This window comes from Ambystoma mexicanum, chromosome 5p, assembly GCF_040938575.1.
Source record: "Ambystoma mexicanum isolate Mex_15411 chromosome 5p, UKY_AmexF1_1, whole genome shotgun sequence".
Taxonomy (NCBI): Eukaryota; Metazoa; Chordata; class Amphibia; order Caudata; family Ambystomatidae; genus Ambystoma; species Ambystoma mexicanum.
Genome location: NC_090930.1, coordinates 753,057,631 through 753,082,373, shown reverse-complemented (window position 1 = coordinate 753,082,373; position 24,743 = coordinate 753,057,631). Strand labels below are relative to the sequence as shown.

Genomic DNA, 24,743 nt, shown 5'->3' with positions numbered 1-24,743 from the left:
CAAAAAAAAAGCAGGGCTTGCCTCAGGCTGGCCAACAACTAACGAAAGGAAATGGAAACAATCAAAAGGCACGGTATTAACACAAATGTTGTCCCCAAAATGAGTGTGCTACAAAAGGATTTTTCTCTAGAAATCATCCTTCATTCACCCTCCACACAAAAATGGAATTTGGCACTTAAATGAAGGTGAAAGCAATGACTGTTTAAGGACACAATAAAATGATTATCTGAGGAAGTGTAACTGGCTCTTCACAAACATGCTATGGGTTTCTTTATCTGTGGGACTCACATGTCTCTTGGAATGTAGCGTCAATGGTGGCCAATTCATCTATGCCTCTCCATGCATTTCCTAGATACTACACCACCCAAATTTAGATGGGAACATATTTTTTTAATTTAGATCACGATTCTTGCATCCCATGGAACAGGTAGAATGACAACAGGAAATGGTAGGTGCCCTGCAGCAATAGAGGGTTTATTGATGGTCATCTCAGCAAAATAAATCTTACCCAATAAAATACAGAATGAACTAGTCCGCTCACGCAAACGGTCCAGGGAATGCAACTGCGCAAGCAAATCTATTTTCGGAAAATATGTAGGTGAACAGCACACCTCCGGGCCCGGATACACGAGGGAAAACAAATCGCAACTCTTCTGACCAAACGTCAAGATAAATCATGCAACCGGTCCTTTCACGCTTTGCAATGACAAAAGGCTAGGCGGAGCAATCGCCATCGGCTCAAAGAACCCACAAATGCGCAACATACAGATAGAAAATGGGCGTTGTCTGAAATTATGACTTGTTGAAGCTAGAGTGTTCAGTTGTTAGAGTCAAGAGACCTTTGTGTATATGTGCTTTGCAAATACAAACATGACAACATTCCCGGAGCAATTCCATCAAATCGAAAGGCACCTCTGGATTTGAAAACTCCTTTTAAAGAGTGCCCATCTAGTGAGGCCATAGTGTGCTAAAGATCTGGCAAATCAACACCACGTTTGTCTTCTGGTCCAGCTCCGCCTTTATCCCGCTGTTCCCAATTCCTGCTTAGCTTTTCCTCATTTCCTTCTGACCCCACAGATCACGGTCTGCTTTGCACTTTGGGTGGGGTCACAATTCACCCACACGAACAAGGTAGCAGCACTCTCTATGGTCGTGAGGTGTGCAGTATAAAAGCCAATCAACATAGCATAACATATTGCCATAATATCTTCTTATTCCTTTGTTGTTTATATATATTTGTTATCCCAGATGGTAGGAATGAGATGTTAACCACACTATTATATCTGGGTGTACGGTGTTATTTAGGAACAGTCATTTACATTTGGACAATAAGTGTTGATAATTACTATTTTTACATTTGTTAATTATAATACAGCCTAAACGTTAGGATTTTTAAAAACATAGTGACAGGGCCAGCGTTGTGACTGACAAGGGGGCGAGGGTGTAGCCCAACCCAACATGGGTGCCTCGATGCAGGCAGGCCCCCTCTCCACCCCTCCTTACCTTCAGAGATGGCCCCACTAGTCCAAAGGGTCGAAGCACCAGCAAGGGTCTTCTGAGACCAGGTAGTCCCGCAGGGCTTCACCGGGACAGCAGCAAGAATGGTTGCCAGGCCTCTTCAGGCTTCGTCCTCAGGTCTTCCGTCATCTGCCCAGCTGCACAGATACTTGGCTCCCCTTCCGATCTGCTGGAATGGCTGCAGAACTCATCTTATTCTAAAATCAGTTGAGTGATCAAACACACCCCTCCAATAGGAAAACCTGCCCCACACATGCACACCAGCAGTGGTCCAATCAGTGACCACTGTGGGGCCAACTCATACATGCACACTAGACATACTGTAACCAATACGTGGATTGGGATCAGACAGTCCCAGCCAACTTCCTGACCGCCATACACACATAGAATAAATTAGCCTGCAAAACCACTGCTTTCCGAGGCAAATGCAGGACCATAAAAAGGGAGTTCCTATCCCGAAAGGCAGGAAGAAGACCAAAGAACAGAATGGCCAAAGAACAAGCGAAAAATCTTGTGGCACGGTCAACTTAGGACACTAGCCACAGTTGGTAGACAAACGCGGTAAATGCGAAAACTAAAAATATAGCAAAAATGATAAAAATGTAACTTCGGCAATCAGCTTGTCTTTAGGCACATTTAAAAATAACCCAAAAATTCCCTTAGTGCAAGTCTAGGGCGAGACAAATGTATCCAAATTGCACTGCATTGAATGATACTTTGTGCAATATGAAAAAGTTACTCAGTACTGAAAGAATGAAGGACTAGTCATTTTCCCCATATCAAATGAGCAAAAGGCCAGTGAAGTGAGGCTTCACTGCTCTGCAAAAAGCCAGGACACTGTAAAACCAAAGCAAAACGTTCGGGGGTCCAAAGAATATGGAGGGAACGATGCCTAAAAAAGAAATCTTTCTCAACAGGGGACCCCACCAACTGTGAAGGTTTGATTCCCCTGCTGTGAAACTACGTTTCCAAAAAGTCGGTGTATCGTTGGTAAAAATCTGATTGCGTTTGTGCATTTCGCAACCAGATTCTTGTATGGGAGGATTGGTCCAAGAGACCCTCCTCCCCTGCAGCTCCCCCCCCCCCTGTGAAGTCCAGGGCTTGTCAGGGGTTCCCCCTGCCACCAGGGCCCAGGTTGCGGGTGGACCACTGGCTGAAGACCTTGACCAAACATGCTGTATTTAGCTAGGTCCTGGAAACCATTTTGTGGAATCAAAATGGTTTGAGCCGTGTGCACCACAGCGCGGCCCCCACCCCTGGAGAGTCTCACTTGTCCCTGCGGCCGCAGCTCCATGGCAGATCCGCTGAGAGCCAGTTCCCACGAACAGACGGACATGAGCTAGTGCTAGATGCAAACACTAACATTTCACCTTCCGCATTGTATCACTGTTCCCAGCATGACCCGGCCAGCAGGGACGGGGGTGGAAAAGAACTGTAAAATGGTCCCCTGACAAAAGCAGAGCCCCCAAATACTAATGAGCAAACTACCTGTGCTGAAACTCTTTTCTCCATGACCTTTCTGACTAAAAACATGTAACCTCCATGAAGATGGTTGAATGTGTGTTTATATGGCATTCGGGTTGAAGTACCCATATCCCCGTAGCTATGCACACATGGTAAAAGTGTCCCGGGGTTTTCTTGTTATATGTTTTGCCGAGAAGATTGCACCCCAAGGTCCCATGCCATAGCTGAACTAATGCTGCTAGAGTACAAAGGGAGCCAAATACAACCCTATTTGGAGCTCATGTAAGTGGTGCACGAAAATGCACAGTATGTATGTCAAAGCTCACCATGTGTCACTACCATCAGTCTTATTAGCCGGTTGTTCCTGCGTGCTCCACCAACCTTACTACTACCACCTCACTTACTGCGCATGTATAGAAATGTAACAAAATGCTGTGATTGTTAAACACCTAACACATATGTAACGCATTTGAAATGGCCATGTAAAAGGCACCAACAATGTTGAAAACATAAGCTTTGAAAAGACTCAATGAAGTACTGTACATTATATGAATGTTTATGCCTCTTCCTCTTAAATCTGCAACACACGAGGAAAATACCTTTGTGGGCATGTCCAAGGCCATTCCCCCTTCCTCCCCATTGAAGCCCGCCAGATGGAAAGCAGAGGCCTGCGCTGCTCTGCTCCACCTCCCCCAATTCGACTGGAGCCGCTTCAAACATTCACATTCCCCCGCAGCACCCAGGGCCGCGGCCTGCCACCTGAATTATTTACAACCCAGCAGTAAACCCCGGCCATAAACGCAGGCCCAAAGGCGCCCTTTCTTAGGCTCCACGACCCACCGGCTCACCCTAGGTTAATGGCCCCTGTAAAATTTGGACACCCAATATTATAGCAACAATGCAGGAACACATTTATAATTACTTCTAACAGGACATGATAACTCGGACAGCTCGTCCCTTGCCCTGAGACCCAACCTCGCGACCCATGATACCCGGTCAACAGGACGATGGTAACCATGTATTGATGTATCACCAAAAGACCCCACTCTAAGTGCATTCCCCCTGTGTTGCATTAACCTGCAGAATAACCTATTGGAAGATTTACCGGGGAAGATAATATTGCAATATTGAATGACTGCGGTGTGCGTGGCCTTAGGGCAGAAAGCCAGGAAAGACGTTCATCACTGACACTGGTCAGGGCTGGCACAACAACACCGTCCGGATCAACCCAGCTGACCTGCTCGGCCCAGCCCAGCCCACGAGGGTAACCAGTGACGTCCACCAACCATGGCAAACCACATCACAGCAGCACCTATAGTTAGTCGTCGCCACCCAATCCCCACGAACTTGTGCCCCCTATAGCATGTAGGTTCTTATGACGTTTTTTGTAAATATATGCGCCTGTCTTTGCTATTGTCGAACAGAGCGCTCCCGGAGTTTGCAGAGTCCTTTGCATGCCCTATTCTGATTGATAAACTCCCATTGAAGCTCACCCGCACTTTGTCTTAGCCTTATTCCCATCTTGGGAGAGTCCATTATTGTCTCTCATTGTGGGGAGGATCGTGCTATCTAGGGGACGCTTGCCTTCATTCTTTAGAACTTTACACTTTGTCACCATCACAGAAAGATCAGACTTGTTGCAAGGTACTACGTAGGTTTTCCTAGGGGTGTGTTTCTTATCACAATCGTACTTGTGTATATTGTTTTTCCTTCCAGAACTTGTTTGTATAACTTGGCGATTGTTACGATTGATATGAGGGCCTCATATTCCATTTGTATGGAGACCGCAAAATCCATCACCTGCACACTGAGCTCACCATAGCCGTTAGGTGTCTTTAAAGGGACTTGCTTTCTCTCATGAAGCATACATCCGAATCCTCCAGCTTGTGTGGTTTCCATGTGGTCTTGTTCCCTCTGTTATTGATATCCATCGTACCAGTCTGGTCGCCTTCTTGCATTAGTTCTGAGAATATACATGTCACCTGTAGTGGTAAATGATCACTTTCATCTCTTCCTGCAATATGGAGTTCCAGGATTGAGCTGTAAAATCTCGCCTGGATAAAGCAATAGTGCAAAGTAGTGACACTATTTGTTATTTGTGTAAAACCACCAGGTATGTTCCCGGTGCTTCTGCCGTTTAACATGACTAATCTATGTGTTAAGAAGGTCTTTCCATTTCTTACCCTTAGCGTCACATAGGGTTTGCTTAGGATGTGCCTTTGGGATATTCAGGGCCGTCTCCAGCTCATTTGTTATCGAGTACAGTAATTTAACATTTAAATCTCCAAAGTAGGTGTCGGTTGTGTACAATTATACCGCTGCATTAGTATCTCATTATTACCCACAATTTCTTCAGTGTAGTGCACATCTGGTGTATCATGCATGTTTATTACCAAGATCTCATATTCTCCCAGCCAATTCCAGTTGATAATGCTGGCTAACAGATACTCTGGGGTATTCACTACTTGTTTCACTGCAAGGCGATTAGTCCCGCTTATTAGTAGTCCTCCATTGGGTCAGCCTAATGGGCCTCGCCTGGCCGCGCTCTGGATTGGATTTCTTCCATCACAGAATAACTATTATTATTTCTGGGTGTACCATGTTGTTTACAAATGGTCATTTTCATTTGGACAATACGTTTTGATACTTTTTCACAGAGTTTATGTACTCAATAGGTAATATAATATTAGGTCATATAAACGTTGCAGCCTTTATTGGGCTTAAAATACTACCCTTGTCCGGAAAGCTGGCGAATGACTTAGCAAGGTGGTCCACTCAGGAAATTTCCTGGCTAGGTCGCATAACCTCTAAAAATGACCTCCGTACTATTTCTCAGGCACACCCATACAGAACCCTATATGAAAAACCTGAGGGTGATTCACTACTCAATCCCCGAAGATCCCTTATTCAGGTGGCCAGGGAAGGGCCATCGCTATTGGATCCCGACCCTGGGGGTGGACAAACGAGGGAGGATCACCTCGGTAGGGGGTCCTTGGGGAGTGGGGGAAAAAACACTGCAAGGTGAGTCATGGTATCAAGACGAGGCAGAGGAGGACAGACTAGGACGATTACCACTAGTGATATGCAATAGGCCTGTCCCACTAATGAGGCCAGGCAGGGTCAGGCACCCAGTCACAATCCCACATAACTGGAACTCATTGACTGCTACCCAGAGAGGTGGAGCACAGAAAGACAAAGGGAGCAACATCGGATACAAGGAGCAGCTGAGCAATGGCTGTTGGAACACCAGGCTGCGGAGAACAGAAGGCCAAGACGCTGACATATTGCGAGCGAGAGCAAAAGAAAGCAAGGCGAGGGAGCTCTATCTCCAAGAAGCCAAAGAGGTGTCGAGAGGAAAGCCGAGCAGGTGGAGGAATCCTTTCTTTAATGTGCCCGAAGGTTGCTCGTTTCCCCAGAGTGACAGAAGTGCCTGAGAAGGTCTGAAAAGGAAAGGGGAGAGACCCTGACCTGGGACACGATAGCAGAGAAGAGCCGGTTACAGTCTATCACAGTCGGCGAGTTCTTGAATGAGGGAGAGCCCGGTTTCTGATGACGCAAATGTTACCAATGTTGCGAGGAAGCCAACGTGTCTGATGGCAGACGCGAGAAGAGAAAGATATGATTATTGTTTTTGGAAATACAAAGTAGCAGAGTAGTCCTGCAGATAAAGAAAGATGCATTATCGAAAGTCTCTGAACTGTAATTTCCCTCAGAAAAGGGAGCAGAAAACTGTTAAAAATTGATGTTTGAAACAAGTCGAAAAGGGAGGCTAACAAGAAAATAACCCTGGATCCCAGAAGGGCTTGTTGATGAATAAAGTGAATCTTTAAAGTATAAAGGAAATGAGACTTCCAGAAGGTGCCAAGAGGGCGGGTATGAAACCAAGGTGCTAAGAAGAGCACATGTGAATATTAGGAACTACAATAACCCAGATGCATTGTGTAGAAGTTGTCATGCATAGGCCTAAGTAAAGCTATAAAGTTTCAAAAGTCTTTGACGTGAAAATGAATTGACAACCAAGAAGGTTGGGGAACGGAGTCCCAATACAAATTGAAAGAAGTTAAAGTCTTGAAAGGCCTAGACGCGGGTGAGGGGAAATCAGAGGGCCCTATGGTGAAAGATTCACCCGAAATATCATTATGTCAGAACTGTGTTATATTGATGATGGTTAAACAGGCGAGGGAAGCCTGAGAGAACTGTGATACATATTGAACATAGGCGAGGGAAGCCTGAAAGACTTATGTGAATTCTTTGAACTGTGCCTACTATCAAAATTGAACTGTGCCTACTATCCACTTTGAAGGAACTCTTAAAGAGACCCATTTACTTAAACCTGAGGAAGGGAGTCGTGAACCAACAATGTTGCTATTCTGACTTTCTTTTGATACAATCTTTTATTTTTCGTACATTTTCCCACACTTAGTTATTGGAAAGCTTGAGGGCAAGTATAGGTTTCTGACAGACTTTTTCTATGTTTGACTGACTGACATGGACTATGTTATTTTACTTTAATGATTGAGACCACTCCCATTATAGAATTAGGGCCAGCTAGTAAGTCTCCAACCCCCATTCAAAACTGACTAACGGTGTTGAAACGTATATCTTTGTGTCTGTGTCTAACTTGTGATACCATACCTGCCTCGCACCAACCACATTTATCCACTGCCTCCATTCCTGGAAGTCTATATGGGTCCAGAAACACCCTTGGATTACTGCAAAATTAATGATTCGGGGGAAGACGCCACTGGGGTGTGGGGGGATAGGAGTGCCTGACATTAAGAGGCAAGTCTGGGATGCACAGATCGCCCCAATATTTCAACTGAACTGTGGAGGTTCCCGCTCACGTTGGTTGGAACTAGAGCAGCAAGTCATGGCAGTGCTCTTAGTATCTCTTCAATACTTCATTTTATCGGCTAGAGCAAAGGGTGGGATTGTCCTTCATAACTGGGATAGGACCAACAGGCTCTGAAATGGGGGGCAACTTGGGACCCATTATTCCGGCCCTTGAGAGCCCATATTATATCCTACGTGGTGTAAACCTGCGTTTGGACAATGGAAAAAGGGAGGTCTTGATCATTTAGGCCAACTGTACAATCAGATTGCCCCTCTAGATTTTGAAGCTTTCAAGGCTGCATTCCAGCTTACTGAAGCCGTCCCCAATGGAACTCTCCCTAAAGAGTGGCCTTCTTAAAAGTGGCATTTCATAATTATACAAGCTTCTAAACAAATTAGGGCCCTTGAATCTTTTCACTATATGAAGAGGTAGGAGAAAGAACTAGTGGTTTCTATCAGCCTGGAACCTGGGGAATATTTGGACTATGGCACAGAAGTCATTGCAGGGTATTACTGACAGGGAGTGCTCCTACAGGATCTGCTTCCACTGGTACCTCCCCTTGTGCACATTCACAGATTCTGGCAATGTTGCCCTCTATGTGTTGGATTGTGGGACACTAGGGACCCATGCCCATATGTGGTGGATATGCCTTAAAGCAAATATTTCTGGAACAAAGTCCTCAAACATGATCACCATTTATCTCTTTCTACACAGACAATCCTAAGCAAGCCTTAAAGCCCTCCCTTGACTTCCATGTTTTGGAACCTGGACAACTTGCTGTCAATATTATTGTGCTGTTCACCAGAGTCATAGGGCAGCTCTTCAAGGTGTGTACTCCTCTTGCCCAGAGTTTGATGATTCTGCTACATTATTACCCCAATTTGTTTCTGAATTGCTGGTTATGATTATTCGGGCAATTAGAAACTGTGGTAATGCCACAAATCTAGATGCTTATTAAAAGTGGATATCAAAACAATGTTATTAAAATACCTTATAAAAAGGTTAACATAAAGGGAAATCGTTTGCTTATACCCAAGTATAAAGGAGCAAGTGAAGTGGAGGAGAGGAGAGGAGAAGGAGGGCTTGGGTCCTCACCCAAAAATAAAAAAGCATTTTTATGTTTTTTTCCAAAGTTATTTCAACGAAGTAAATTGTATCAAAGTCATTTGCTTTGTTGAAATAACTTTCTAAAATAGTTGTTCAAGGTCTTTAGGTTGTGGCCCTCACTAGTCAAGAGTGATCAGGAGAGTTCAGGATCAACCCGGGCCTCCGGGCAACACAGTGACCTGACTTGCAGTTAAGCGTCCTTAATAAAGTCCAACTTATTCTAAGAGAATACACTTTTCCGAGTTTAATGTATGTGGTGTAACAGTAGGTGTGCAGACGTGTTTATGGCAAATCAACCACAAGCGGTCTGAACTACTAATAGTTGGAAAAGTCAAAGTTCACCCACGGCAGAGAGACTCTGGTTTGGCATTAAAAACGTAGATGATGAAAAGGCTTGTAATACAGGCAAGTCAATTTAGAAACCACTAAAGGTCATGCTGGGCCAGAGAAACAGCACCTGATGCTTCAGAGGAAAGGGGGTGGGGGAGTGGAGCAGCTTTATGTCACAGGACAGCCCAGCTGTAAACGATGCAGACAGTGGCACAGCAGTGTGTATCATGTCTCCTCAGAGTCCCACGGGCCTTTGATCTCTGATGCAGAAAGGCTCTAGCCATTACAAGACCTCAGTCATGCTTTGCTCAAGCCTTGTGTCTGGTCAAGGAGGATTGTAGCCCAGATTTAACTGCTGCCTCAAGAGGGTTTGAATCCACACTCATGATTCCCTCTGTTCATTGAAAAGGTGTTACTGATATCCCCAGTCACACCCACACCGCCTTTTACTTGGGATGCTCCTGCCCCCTTAAGAATTGTCCACTAACCAAACATCAAGAGTCATGTTAAATCGCATGTGGGGAGAGTTCCAGCTAGTTGTATTTCTCAATATGGATAGATGTGCCTGTTACTAACTTGCTATAAGAATCACAAGAGATTTAGCAACATACAGCAATAAAGTATAGATGGCTTTTAGAGTGGGTCTTTTAACAAACAACTGGCAGTGCAGACATTTTATAAACACTTAAACACTAAGCACTACCAACACTATTTTGAATAATAAGGAACAAAGGCACATTATGGCCTTTAGCGCAAATTATTTTTGAAAAGAAAGCATCCAACATTATTGGTATGAAGGTTCCAGAAAATAAAATAAACATTGTTCCGAAATTTGCTTAATTTTCGAGACACAAAGTGTGCTTTCTCTGACCTCTCGTTGAATTAGTGTAAACCTGTTCTTTGCTATGGCGTTCTATAGAGTATACTGCACATTGCTCTGCACGTTTCGGTCAAGAACCTAACCATTTGTACCAGGTTGCTGAATATGGTATTCAGGTTGGTCTGCATAAAGTGCATTTTCTTAATTATTTGTAGGTTACTTAAAAAAAACACCAAGTTTTCAAACTGAGTTGCCTTACTCAGGGAAAACTGCTAAGCATCATAGATGGCCTTAAGGATACCCAGACTCCAGAGGATGGTTTATTTTGTAGCACTCAAATAATTCAGACACTTGATGTATTATGGCAATGTTGCCTAGTCCGCAATGGGCGCCCCACCTCCTTAGCCCAGGTTGTTCTATATCCCAGGTTAGTTGGCTAGCAATCGGTAAGCCCTACTATTTAAGATGCTAACTAAGGGGAGGGCCTTAAAGGCTATAGCCTTTTCAGTCTTACTCGTGCCAGGACTTCCCAAGGGTTTCTTCACACTAAAGTAGGTTGCCTCCAGGTTACAACGGAAACGTTACCCGCTGTTTGTTTCACTCACTCCGCCATCCTCCACATCCCCCCCTGCTAACCCACTGTGCTTCCTTTGGTGTGTTTGTTCTCTCTTGTTCCCTTTCCTGCTCTATCTCTTCTCCTCCTTCTCCTCCTCCTCCTCCTCCTTCTCCTCCTCCTCCTCCTCCTCCAGTCTTAGCCAAGGGGACAGAAATGTGAGGCAGGCAACTTTGTGAAGGTTTTTAAACAGATGCCATTTTATTTACTCAAAAGGTTGGATACACGCATAACTATCCGTACCTTGACAAGGATTTCCCTGACTAAAATAAACTAAAGGAAACACTTTAACAAAAGGTTTCTGTCACTCACACTTGTATAAACACCAAATCAATAAGGAAATATATGACGGTTTAACAACAATAGACATAACAGTATAATTCAAACCACAATAGCTGCTTCTTCTGATAACCTGAGTGAATTCACATTCCCTAGATTCAAGCAGGCTTTTCTTTAACTGTTCACAAAGGAGAAGGAAATCCGGTATTGTAATAAAAAGGTTCACTTCAGTTCTCTTTCTAATCCACCTTGACAACACAAAGTTCCAATTTGGATACCAAAGGTAATTCACAATTGTTAATAAAGCTTTCCTCTTTCCACTTGTATTCAATGTCTTGAGGCAGCCTCTTGTCATCAACTAAAATTATTTCAGAACTTCATTAGTTTCAAAACAAATGTCTTCATCAGGATATTTTGGCACCACTTTAGCTTCAGTACCTTTTCACCAAAACACTTCAGTGATTCTCCAATGACCATCATAAGCTTTACCCGCCTGATTTAATCTCATGGTAGGTTTACCGCCTCTACAAAACTGCTCCTGTGTATTCCTACCAGGATAGAACCATTGGTTGCAAAAGCTCCTGGCCTGGTATACTCCCCTGCCAGTCAAGAAACTACTGCAGTTCTCTGCTCGGGTATACTCTCCTGCCCAAAGAGAACCAATTGGTACAAAGTCCTATGACCTTGTATACTCCCTTGCCAGGCCAAACTACTACCTCTAAGTACTTCTGTGGTAAGGGTCAACTTCAAAGCTTTAAACAATGTCTTCTGCTTCACCCAATTAGGTTTGAGATTTTCTTTAGGGGACAAAAGCATCACATTGTTGCTATTTACTTTCCCCAAGGGTTTGCCACATGCAAGACCAGTAATGCCTCCTTCCTCCTGAACCTATGATCAGAAGGGCAGACATTCTGCCAATCTTGTTCCACCTTTGTTAACCAACTGCTGATAATACCTCTTTCTCTGCTTCACACTTCTTTGGCTTTGGCAATGTGGGTTGAAGACATTCTCTGCATCTGGGAAATATTCTTCACACACGGTTAGGTTCAGTTATCTTCTTTTGAATCAGGCAACCCTGGTTGTTGATCAGTCGCCTTAGTGTGTGTGCCTTCTGGATTTCACAATAGTGGTTTAGGTTTCTTTCTTGAAATATTGGCCCTTCTTGTGGTTGGTTGTTATTATCACCGACTATATAATCATCACCTCCTTCAGGTGTGATCTTTAGAGTCTCTTTAAGCCAACTGCTTTGGTTTACACCAGTTTGGTTTGCATCACAATCATTAATTTGTTTTACATCAGTTTGGTATACAAAAGGGAGTCTGGATTCAGGCAACTGGTAGACACGAAGCACTCCGGGATCGCAATATAACAGCGAACTCACCAGGTTTGGTGCATGCATCCATGTACCTTGCTGATTCCAGCTAGTCTGCTTCAGTTCTCTTGGGTGGCACAGCAACCTCTCCTGCACGGCTTCCGCTCCTCAGAGCCCTCGCAGCTCCCACAGTGATCAGGTGCTCGCCTGCCACTGCTGAACGCTTCACAATGGGAAAGTCACAAACAGGTGCGCTTTCCGCAGCACGACCTCTGCAGCGAAAATCAAGCCCATACGACCCCTCTCAGGCCCAGCATTAACTTCTCTCACCACTGTGATCTGGGATCCTGGCTTTCCCACAATTTCTTCCTCTGCTGCTTTGTGGAGAATTGAAAACTCCTCCACACACTATTACTACGAATGCTCTCCTGCTGCCTCTCCTTCTTCCACCTTGGTTTCATGGCCTGCACCCGAGGGAGCCTTGTATGCCTTTCACCCACCTTCAGGTGTGGGCCATCAACCTTAATGGGCAGCACTCTGCAACCTTGTGCCTCAGAGTACTCTTCGTCCCAGTACTCTGGGAATTCTGGGACTCGAAGTCCCTAAAACAAAACTCCATTTTCTTTTATTTTCCCCACCAAAATACTCTCTCTCCTTTAGCATATTCCTTAAAGGAGTATCATAAGGGTTGTAAGGGAGGCATGGTATCACAAGTATGACACTGATGCAAAAGTTACATTTCAAAACCTTTATTAGAGTCTTGCGGTTTAGAAAAACTCCTACGTTGCCCTATAGCTATGATGGGAGTAGTCGCTACTATCAAATAATAAAGACAACACAGTCCTAGTCAGTCTGGCCTATACTAACAAAACCTAATGCCTGCCCTATCCCCTATACAAAAAGTGTGTAAAGGAAAATGTCTCTGCAAAGTAAAGTCAATGTCATAACATAAAGGTTCAATGTGGCTGAGTCAGCTCTCCTCCCCACGTTGGACAGCACAGAGTAACGGAGCCCCCATAATCAGGATGACACACTGGCTCAGGTTATAAAAAATAAAAATAAAAAAAAAAGGCACTGCACGGAAGGGCAGCCCAATGTGAAACCCTATGGATGGACTTTAAAAGTCGACACCTAACGCCAGATAATGAGTCCCTATCAGACGAACGGAAATACAATGCTCAGGTAGTAGTGACTGGAAAAAAAAAAGACAAAAAAGGGGAAAAATCTCTTGATACAAGCGAGCGCTGAGTGATCAGACACTGGAGTCAGAAACATTGCCCTATCAACGTTTCGGCGCTCTAATTGCGAAAAAACGGACTGGTGCCAAGTTAAATAAGGGAGGAGGGGGGAAAGGGGAGTTGTTTTTTCTTTTTCTTTTTGAGTATCAGGAAATGCACCTTCATTGAGATAACTGTATGGCACTGTGAACGAATTGTGTGAACCGGTGCATTATTTTGTATGTATCTTGATTTTTCTTTATTGTTCTTTCTTGTTTCTTTTTTTGTCGTATATGATAAAACCAATAAAAGCAAATTTTAAAAAAAAAGGCAGTTCAAAATGTGGGCCGAAGCCTGCTTGGGCTTCTAGGTTAAAGTGACTTATTCCAGCTTTCCAAAGTTCTTTCACAGTTCAACAAAAGTTCACGTAGGTCTCCCTCTGTCGGGCTCGGACCTTTCAATCAAAAAGTACCTGATTCAACGTAGATCTCCCTCGGCCAGACTCGGACCTCGCAATCACAGCACTTGCATGGGTTCCCTTCCCAAATCTTTATTCACATTCTTTAAGGGTTCCCTTCCCCCAACTTATTTCATGGTTCTGTTATCCCCCAGCCGGGCTCGGACCTTTCACTGAAGTTGAAGACTTTCGAATGTGCTGGGCTTTTACCATAGACCACTGCAGAAACACTTTGACTTTCACTTCAACTTTCCCTTAATGTTCTTTGCTGCAATGTCTCTTGGTATTGGTAGTTCTATACCTCAATCTTCCTCTTCAAACAATCACCTTTTAACGTCCCATTTCATCTGGGTTAATCTTGGCCATTGCACATTTCAGAGTTTGTTCATTTTGCAGCTTTATAAAAAGACATCACATATTTTGCGGAGACTTTCGAGTGGGCTATTTCCTTTCGCCGGGCCACTCTGCTACTCTATCACTGGCTTCACAGTTAGCTGTAACTTTTAAGTTCATTACTGGTTTGTTTTCTTTTACGTCTCTTAAGCATGTTCGCAACCTTCAATCATGCAATACACCATTGCGCCTTTAATCTTTTCTTGACACACACTAGTCTTATTTCCTCTGCTAACCTCACTGGTTGTGTGCATTCCTTTGTCTTTGATTCACAAATCAAGGTTGATACCACAGGCTTGGCCTGGCCTCCCCAACTCGGTCATTCACCCTGGCCGGTCGCTGGCGTCCTTGAAACACAATGCAGGTTTCTATTTGTCTGGGATTTGGCTTTCGCAGTTTCCTGGAGGCAACAGCCTCCTGCAGGGAACTTCAGGGTTTTCCTACCGCTCGCTCAGGGGTCCTGCTCCAGTTGATTAAGGTCAAATTCCTGACTTGGCCTGACCCGATTAAAGGGACATGTCCAATGAGATATGTACGGGTTAGCTTCTTTACTTTCAGTCGCCATCTTCCGCGGCCCAGTGTTTATGTAGAAAGGGTGAATCCCTGCAGATTTCCTCCCTCACCCACCCAGCTGATCCTCCCGCACTGGTCCACCCCCAGGGTCTGGATCCAAAGGTGATGGCTGTGCCCAGGGCACCTGAGAGAGAGATCCCCAGGGACTAGCAAGGGAGAGACCCCTTTGGTTTCTCACAGGGTAAAAAGATGTATTTGGTTTTACAGAGGGTTGAGGTTTTCCATTTCCAGATTGATCATTTTAAAGACCTCTCTGCATTCTTTGCCTTGGACCCATAGGGTTTCCTATTTTTGCGAGTGTTCTACATTTTGAAAGAGCTTTTCTCACCCAGCAAATGATTGGTTATAATTGTCTTCATTCACACTGTTACACTTAACTTCAGGGAGTACCTGTTCCCTTTGACAACATGGCATTATTTGTACTGGCATTATTGAGATTACCTTCCTCGATTTAGACAAATACCACATCTCATCCAATGTAGTCCTCCTGTTTCCCTATAGTCCTTCTCCTCCCAGGTGATCCTCCTGACTAAAACCGCCCTCCCTCTACCCCCGGGTTAGAATCAGGCACTGTCTGCCTTTCCCTTGCCACCTGAGAGGAGACTTAAGGTAGGGTTTTTGTGAGGGCTCCATAGGATTCATCACACGTCACACACTCTTTCCCCCATCCTATCTCCACACCCTCTTCTCCCATCTGCCTATCCCACAATTATACTCTGTCATATCCACCATGCTAACCATCCCATTCTCAGCTTCACTCACTCTCCCCAATAACCAATACCTCAATGCAGCAATCTCCACCATCTTCCTAACGCTCCACTCCACCGTCCTTCCTCTACCTGATCTCTTGATCTGCCTCCATTCAAACTGACGGAAACCCAATAGCCCACACTTGGCAATAGATGAATTTGTCTAGTATATTGCCCTCTTCTTTGTATTTATCCCCAACCCCCTCAACTGGCTTCAGCTCTCACATGACTCTAGAAACCAATCTATTCCTGTCTTTTCTCCCCAAGGGCTGGGTTACACATGTGGGAATCTTAATAAGTATCAAGTCCTATCCTCTTTCCTGCACAGTCTGAGGGCTTTCTAACAAGCATTTGGAGCATATTTTTCATTTCGCCATGGTACAATATTTCCTGTTCTTGTATGAGATAAGCTGCTTTCCTGCTTGCTATTCTTCATATGCTGTGTGAGCACCACAATTCTCTCTTGTGGGTCATTTGGTTAATTCTCTGCCCCAGGGGTTTCTGAGATCCATAGTTCTGTAATAGAAGAGGGAACACTGGCCAGAATGGGGTAAGTAAAGCATTGGGTGATTGAGTGCAATATCCTTTACTTGTAACAAAGCACAAGACGGAGACGAGAGACGGGGAGCCCTCCCAACACTGTCACCCCACCACTGGGGAAGGACTGGCCCTGGTAAAAACCCCTAGTACACCGCCAGTCCCATGGTGAAAGGGGACCCTATACACTCATGTTAGGCTCAAGTCCCTGATTCAGTCATACACCTCCTCCCTTTCTCCAAAGTCTTCCTCTTTAATGGGCTCTCAAATGACCAGGGAATATATCTTGAGATAAAGTCCACAGTATTTTGTTTATACTCAGCCCAGTACTTTATTGTAAGTGCATATGGCTGCATATGGCTGCAGGGATAGGAAAAAGTGTAGGGTTCCTGGACAGGTATCTTTATTGCTCACCATCCATACCAAATGGGTATAGTCTGTGATTAGCTTGAACCGTCATCCAGTCATGTAACAGTTGCAGACTGGACAGTCAACTAATCGCTAGGCATTCCAATTTGACGCAATGGATAGAGATTTCTGCTGATCTATTTTATGGGTGTTTACAATTATAAAATCGATCACAGTTATTTGTGGTCTTTTAGTTCAAGACTTCGAAGTAGACTTTGGATTTTTTCTTTTGTATATGTATGTGCGTGTGGAGGGAGTAGTATGGGTTGGAGGTCGAACAGGCACAAAGGCATGGGACGTGGGCTTTGTGAGGGGGGGGAAGTGCACCATGAAAAAATAAAAGTTGCCTTACAAGAAATGAAATACAAGGCCACAAGCTGTGGTCAACAAAATCGCATAGAACCATTATATGGGTTTTTCCTCTCCATTTTGAATCTGGGATAGGTCCACCCCTAGACCCACAAGGTATGCATCTGCTTGTAACAGATTCTTGCAAGAAGTCTGGCATAGCTAGTACTGGCTCATACAAAGGTGATCTTTTAAAATCTCAAAGGCTACTTGTGCCTCTTGGTACCAGGGGGCAGAGTAAGGATGAGTTTTTATAAGTTTGTCGGTTAACGGTGCTGCTAATGCAGGGAAGCAGGGGGATGAACCACATAAAGCATCCCACCACTCCAAGGAAGGCCTGGATGTTTTCATTTGTGGGTGTGGGACATTCCCGATGGCTCCAATCTAGCTGTGATCTGGAAGCAGCAGCCCACTCGGAAAAGCAAGGAAATGGCGTGCCGCCTTTTCAATGCAGACACATGCAGTTGGGGTCAAGCCTGTAAATTTAGAGACACCCCACCATTAGCTGTAGGACAAACCTAACTCTGCCCGGCCAAAGCAACCTTAAGAGGGCTTCAGGAAAATCTGACCTCAGGAGACAGCTTGCCTCAAGGACCCCAAATTCATACTACCCAGCAAAACATCAATTTCCACAATGGACTCTCACATATCAAGCCGGACATTCTAGTGACATTATTGAAGGATTATCCGAAGCATTTTGAGAAGAAACTGCTAATGCAAGGTTTTTTAGAAGGGTTTTCCATTCCTTACATAGCCCCCTACCCCAAATCTAGCAAGATGTAAAGAACATGCCCTATGCAATTACGATTCTAAGTTGCATGGCAGAGAAGCTGACCAAGGAGCTGAACGCAGGCTGAATTGCTAGCCCATTTGTCGCCCCCTCCTCTTGCCAAACTTTGTGATTTCACCACTAGGGGTGGTTCCTAAAAGGAAGTGGTCAGGTACCTCCTGATTCATCACATATGATATCGCAAAGGCAACTCTGTTAATGAATGGTTAGATGCAGACCTTTGTTCTGTCACACATGCACAATTTGATAAGGCCATTACACTTATACAAGGAGCCAGCCATGGAGCATTACTTGCCAAGGCGAGCATCGAGTCAGCATTTAAGTTGCTACTAGTATCACCAGTCAGCTTCAACCTGCTGGATTTCACATTTGGGTGCAAGACCTACTTTGAAAAGTGCATACCCATTTCGTCTTCTTATTTCGTGACTTTCAGCTGCTTCCTTGAATGAGCACTGCAAAAGGGAAGAACCGAGAGGAGGACAAACGTGCTATTTGGACAATTTCCTCTTTGCCAACAAAGGAGGCCTACACGACTGTATTATTTTGATATCTGCATTCAAGACTCTTAACAAATTGAGTGCCCCATTAGTGCCAGAGAAAACAAAGGGGCCCTCTGACCCTTGACACTTTTAGGGATTGAACTGGACACTCTGGCCGGGGGTTCTCAACTCCCAGAGGACAAATGACGCTCTCTCAGACAGCATCGATGGTAAACAACAAAGAAGCTACCCTAGGGGCCATGCAAGGACTTCTCTGCAAGCTAAACATTGCGGCTAGGGTCATACCAGCAGGCAGGATCTTCGTGAGACAGGCATGGTATCAAGAGATGACACAGACAGATATATAGACTTTCAACAACCTTTATTTCAGTGGTCAGGATGGGAAAATACCTAACTTGCCCTAACTCTAAGGTGGGAATGTTCCCTTACGAATGGTAAACTAAGGGAAGTCTAAGTCTGTCAGTCAAAAGTAAAACTAGGTCTGCTTCAAAACCTATGCTTGCCCTCAATTTTACAGAATAATGGGATGTATGGGATTTGGCCAACTCAATAGCGTTCAAATTAAAGTCAGGGTAACAGTGGAACTCTTCTGCAGCTCCCTTCCCCAAGTTAAAGGCACTCGGGTTTTGAAAGTTCCACAGGGTCTCAGTTGGCAACTCAGTATACTTGACAAAAAGTTCACAATACCTTCCTTTGTGTTGAGGTACTCCTTTGCAACAGGTCCTTCAGGCCTCCCTCGCCCGGAGCTAGACCCTCTGGACCGTTCACAAATACTCAAATGGTTTCAAGGTTGAATCTTGGTAAACACAACAGTTCAATTTGCACAGTTTTAATAGCAAAATGTCACTCTTTGCCCTTTCTTTCCTATGGGACCCCTTCCCCACTCTGAACCAGGTCCTTTTGGGTTTGCCACCTTTGTAATTCTGGCAGCTTTCTTTCACAGCTAAGATTCCCCTGGTCATGGTGCAGTTGTCAGACCCCATGATCCACTCTACAGGTCGCGCAAACAGGTGCCTTCTTTGTTAGCATTTCTTCTGTTCTGTTGGTGGCGTCTCTGCGACCCTCCCGGATCCATCTCCTGCTTGAAGGGCCACACCAATGCTTCTTAATATTCTTATATTTATGGAAAGTCTCTTTTCCTTTACTTTCGGGAGTTTGCTCCCACTTTGGTTTTCGCACAGCTCCCCCTTTTTGGATCTCTATATTTTGCTTGCTTTTCAGCACTGTGCGCAGTTGCCCCTTTCTCACAGGAGCTTCCACTTAATTACAGAGTCTTTCAATAACGTACATTTCTGCACGTGACCACTCTGTTACTTTATCTCCCACTTCCATTGTCCAACTCTTCATTCATTCGCTTCACTTAAACCAAGAGCTTTTCCATTAGCATGCCACCTGCACACGTTTGCCTGGATACATTGTAACTTTAGCAACCTTTACTTGCGTACCGGGTTTCTCTCATTCAATGAAACTCACGGGTCACGAGGTTGCTTCGGCTGGCTTCGGCGGCAGAGGTCAGGGTCTCACCCCCATGCCCCGCAGACACTCCTGAGCTCACTCTCTTCATGCTCAGGGGAACAAGCAACCTTCTGGGTACTGTAGGAATCGCCTCACCTCCCACTCTTGGACTTTGGCTCCTTGGAGACACAGCTCCCTTGCCACGCTTCCTCCTCCCGATCTTGCTCTGCAGGGGCAAGCGTCTCGGCATCCCGCCTTCTGGGCTGGGGAGACTCCGCTCCAGCTGCGACTTCCATCCAACTTCCTACTTTTTCAAACCATTGAGTGCCTCCGTGCTTTTTATACTGTCTTCACAAGCTTACAGGCTGCAGGTGTGCATGATGAAAGTCAGTTTCCTGACTTTGCCTGGCCTGGCCTCGTTAATGTGCCTTGATCTGCATCTTCTACTTCTTAGTACTGTAATGGTGTTTCTCATAGATAATCTGTACTCCTCTTGATTATCTCTTCTTCATCCCAGTACTTCAGTGGTGTTTGGCGGGGGAAGAGCAGAGGGTGCATGAATACTTCCCAGGGGTGTGGGGGGTTAGATAGGTCATTATCAAGAAGGGGTAATACCATGTTTCTGGTCTAGGGGTGTTCCTCTGATAGGAAAGAGGTATTGCTGTTATCTTTCTCCCTTTTCAATGTTAGGGTATGAGGTTTCAGGTTCTCTCCTCTTTATTTAATCAGGATAATGTTAACAAAATAGGTGGCTTCAGTTCTTTCACCTCGGCACCCTCAGTGGATGGGGTTGATAGGGAAGGAGAGGATTGGGTCTCACCATAGGGTTTACTATTAGAGGGGCAGGAGGGTGAGTTAGTGTCATAGTTAGAATGGATTTGTTGTCCTGGGTATTTACATTCCTTACTTTCCACCGGATGAACAAGTTACTTCTTACCTTGTAACGTTCTTTCGACGGGATGTTCCTCCGACGTATTCCTCATCTTAGATATCTCCTTCCAGCTCTGCTGGCCTCGGAAAATTTTTTCTCTCTAGAGGGCGCTGCGCGTCGACGTCCTTTGAGTCGATGTCCCTCGACAGCCGCCGTATCGACGCCGACGTCATCCTGGCTATAAAGGCCGCACGCAGCGTCCGTTGCTCAGTTCCGTTTTGTAGCCCACAATAATGCTTTCTGGTCTAAACTAATCACCCTGAAGGAGCGTAAGCTGCAACAACAAGGGAAGTAGAACTGCGGGGATGGATGGGAGGGTCGATGAGGAATACGTCGGAGGAACATCCCGTCGAAAGAACGTTACAAGGTAAGAAGTAACTTGTTCTTCGAAGGGATTGTGTCCTCCGACGTATTCCTCATCTTAGATATGCTCCCATAGCAGTATTCTATTATTGGAGGAGGGAGTACTGACTTCATGCTGTCTTCTATTGATGAATAGAATGCAGTACAGCCCTTCCAAACCTAGTCTCTTGACTGGAGGAGGAATCCAAATTGTAAAATCGGGTAAAGGTATGGACAGACGACCATGTAGCGGCCGCACAGATGTCTTTAACCGGCACACCTCTTTTGAGGGCCGATGAAGCTGCAATACCTCTGGTCGAATGAGCCCTAAGGTTTTGAGGGGGCTCTTTTCCTGCCAATTTATAACATTCCAGAATGGCTAGAATGATCCATCTGGAAATGGTCTGCTTAGTTATTGGTAACCCCAGCTTGTGACCTGTGTAACCTACAAACAGCTGGTTTGCCCGTCTTATCCTGGCTAGTCTACTGATGTAAAAACTTAAAGCCCTTCTAGGGTCTAGCCTGTGTAATCTCTCTTCCTCTTTCCCCGGGTGAGGAGGAGGATAGAAAGATGGTAGGGTAATCTTCTGAGTGATATGGAATTCAGAAACCACCTTTGGGAGGAAATTAGGCCTCACTTGCAGGACAACTTTGTCTTTGTGAAAGATAGTGTGAGGGGGTTTACAAGAAAGAGCTTGTAATTCGCTCACCCTTCTAGCAGATGTAAGTGCTATTAATAAAACAGTTTTAAGGGTAAGGAATCTTAACGAACAAGAATGGAGTGGTTCGAAAGGTGTGCCCATCAGGAAAGTTAGGACTAAGTTTAAATCCCATAGGGGAACTTGGAATGGTCTTGGGGGATAAACATTGGTTAACCCCTTAAGAAATTGTATTATCAAGGGTAACTTGAAATAGGATGGTTCTTCCGCAGTGCGCTTAAAGATGGATAGCGCTGCGAGATAGCCCTTAATGGTGCCAACTTGAAGGCCTGAATTGCCAAATATAGTAGGAAGGACAAAACCATTGGTGTACCACATGAAAAAGGGTCGATATTCTGTTCTCTACACCAGCTGCAAAAACTGTTCCAACGGCAGCGGTATAAAGACTTTGTTGCTGGCCTCCTTGCCGAAAGCAACACCTCCATAACATCATCAGGGAGGTCCCAATGCTTGTACCTCAGCCTTTCAGAAGCCAAGCGTGAAGATTGAGGGTTTTGATGTCTGGATGGAGAACCTGACCTCCCTTCTGTGAGAGTAGGTTCTCTCTGAGTGGAAGTCGAATTGGAGGGCAGATAGACAAGTCTAGAAGGTTCGGGTACCACGTTCTCCTGGCCCAATCCGGGGCAATTAGGATCATGGTTCTCCGGAATCTTCTCAACCTCCTGATCATTTGAGGAATGACAGGGACCGGTGGGAACGCGTACAGAAGCGGAAACTCCCAGTCTACTATGAACGCGTCTCCCAGAGCTCCTCTCGGGGGAAATTCCCTTGAGCAGAACAGATCGCATTTCCTGTTGAGGCTGGTGGCGAACAGAGGGGTTCCCCAAAGGGCGAAGATCTCTTGAAGGACTTCCTGAGCTACCTCCCACTCGTGGGAGACTGTGCTCTGCCTGCTCAGAGCGTCCGCTGTCAAGTTCTTCTCTCCGGCTAGGTGAACTGCCGATAGAGAGATTCCTTCTTGGATTGCCCAACACCAGAGCTGCATCGCCTCTCTGCACAGGGGTAGTGATCCTACGCCTCCTCTTTTGTTGAGGTAATGCATAGCCACCGTGTTGTCCGTCATTATCAGGACGTTTTTTCCTTGTACAGCTGGCAGGAACGCCTTCAGCGCAAGTCTGATGGCTCGCAGCTCTAACAGGTTGATATGTAGTCTGGACTCCGATGGAGACCAACGACCACTGATGGTCAAGTCGTTGGCGTGGGCTCCCCACCCCGTGAGTGAGGCATCCGTGACTACTGTTATCTCTGGCCAGGGTTGCCAAAACTGTTCTCCTTTCAGAATGTTCTCCTGACAGGCCCACCACTGAAGGTCTCGAGCTACTCTGTCGGGAACCTGAAGAAGATCTGTCATTCTCCCTGAGAATTGCGACCACTGAGTCCTCAGTGCCCACTGGAGGGATCTCATTCTCAGGCGAGCCTCTGGCACTAGGAAAATGCAGGATGCCATGAGGCCTAGCAACCTCAAAAAGTCGAAGGCTGGGAGACGTTGGGCATGTTGGAACTTGGTAACCATCTGTAGAATATCTTGAGCCCTCACCTCTGGTGGCGAGGCTTTTCCCAGGGAAGTGTCCAGGATCGCTCCTATGAACTGGAGTCTCTGCAATGGTATCATTTGAGACTTCTTTAAATTGAGGGAGAAGCCCAGTCTGTGAAGGGAGTGGCACATGTGATCAACCAATCGTCCAGGTAGGGGTAGACGTGAATCCCTTCCCTCCTTAGACTTGCCGCCACTACCGACATTAACTTAGTGAAGACCCTCGGGGCGGAGGTCAGCCCAAATGGCAGCACTCGAAATTGATAGTGAGAGTTGCCAATTGCGAACCTCAGGTATTTCCTGTGTTTGAGATGGATAGGCACATGGAAATAAGCATCCTGAAGGTCCAGAGATACCAACCAGTCCTGGAACTGAAGGGCCTGGAGGATCTGAGAAAGAGTGACCATCTTGAATTTGTCTTTCCTGAGGAATTTGTTCAATTCTCGCAAGTCCAAGATGGGTCTCAGTCCTCCGTCTTTCTTCGGAATGAGAAAGTAAGGGGAGTACAAGCCCTTGTTCCTCTCCGCTACAGGTACCGGTTCTATGGCACCTTTCTCTAGCAGGTCTAAAATTTCCTGCAAGAGGAGCGGATCTGGAGCTTTCTGAGAGCTGATCCCCGGTGGATGACTCTGAGGTATACGTAGGAAAGGTAGGCAGTAACCTTGGGCAACTGTTTCCAATGCCCAAGCATCTGACGTGATAGCCTGCCATACCGCCAGATGTTGAGTCAACCTGCCTCCTACAGGTGTCCTGTGAGGAAAGTCCTCAGAGTGGTTTTGGGGCGGCTGATGCAGATGCCGATGGTAAAGAGGCGCCTGCTGTTGCTGCGGCTTTTGACTATCTACCTAGTCCACCTCGGGTAGTTCTTCTTTGTCCCCTTTGAGCCGGTCGTCCTCTACCTCTTCCGAATGCGGAGTAGAAGCGAAAGGACTTGCCCCTCGCAGAGGTTCCTGTGTGACGAAAAGGTGTCTGACGGATTGCAGCTCCTAGGGATTTTGCTGCTGCTTTTGAAGTTTGCAGTTTCTCTAAACTGTCATCCGCCTTTTTCCCGAACAAAGAAGAGCCATCGAATGGCATGTTCAAGAGCCTGGCTTGCACATCTGGGGCAAAACCAGACTTTCTCAACCAAGCGAATCTCCTGGTTGTTGTACTTGCCGCCATTGCTCTGCTGATACTGTCAGCCGAATCAATGCCCGTCTGGAGGGATTCGCACATAGCGTCTTTACCGTCCTGTATAATATTCAGGAACGCATCCCTTTCTTCTCCCTTCGGGATGCAGTCAGCCGCTGTAGAGGCACACTCCCAAAGTGTATGGCTGAATCTAGCAAGGGTGCAAGTAGCATTAACAGATTTTAACGCCATGCTACATGCCGAAAAGACTTTCTTTGCCATAGCATCATATTTTTTATCGTCCCTGTCCATTGGGACGGTAGGATAAGCCGTCTTGACATCGGTAGAGGATGCTGCCTGTACCACCAGACTTTCTGGGGATGGGTGTTTAGACAAAAACTCC

General features: G+C 45.6%; 1 protein-coding gene across 1 annotated transcript in view; it reads right to left on the bottom strand.

Moving 5' to 3' along the window:
- GLB1 (galactosidase beta 1) overlaps positions 1-24,743 on the bottom strand; it is a 622,172-nt gene that overhangs the window by 417,828 nt on the left and 179,601 nt on the right. The window lies entirely within an intron of this gene.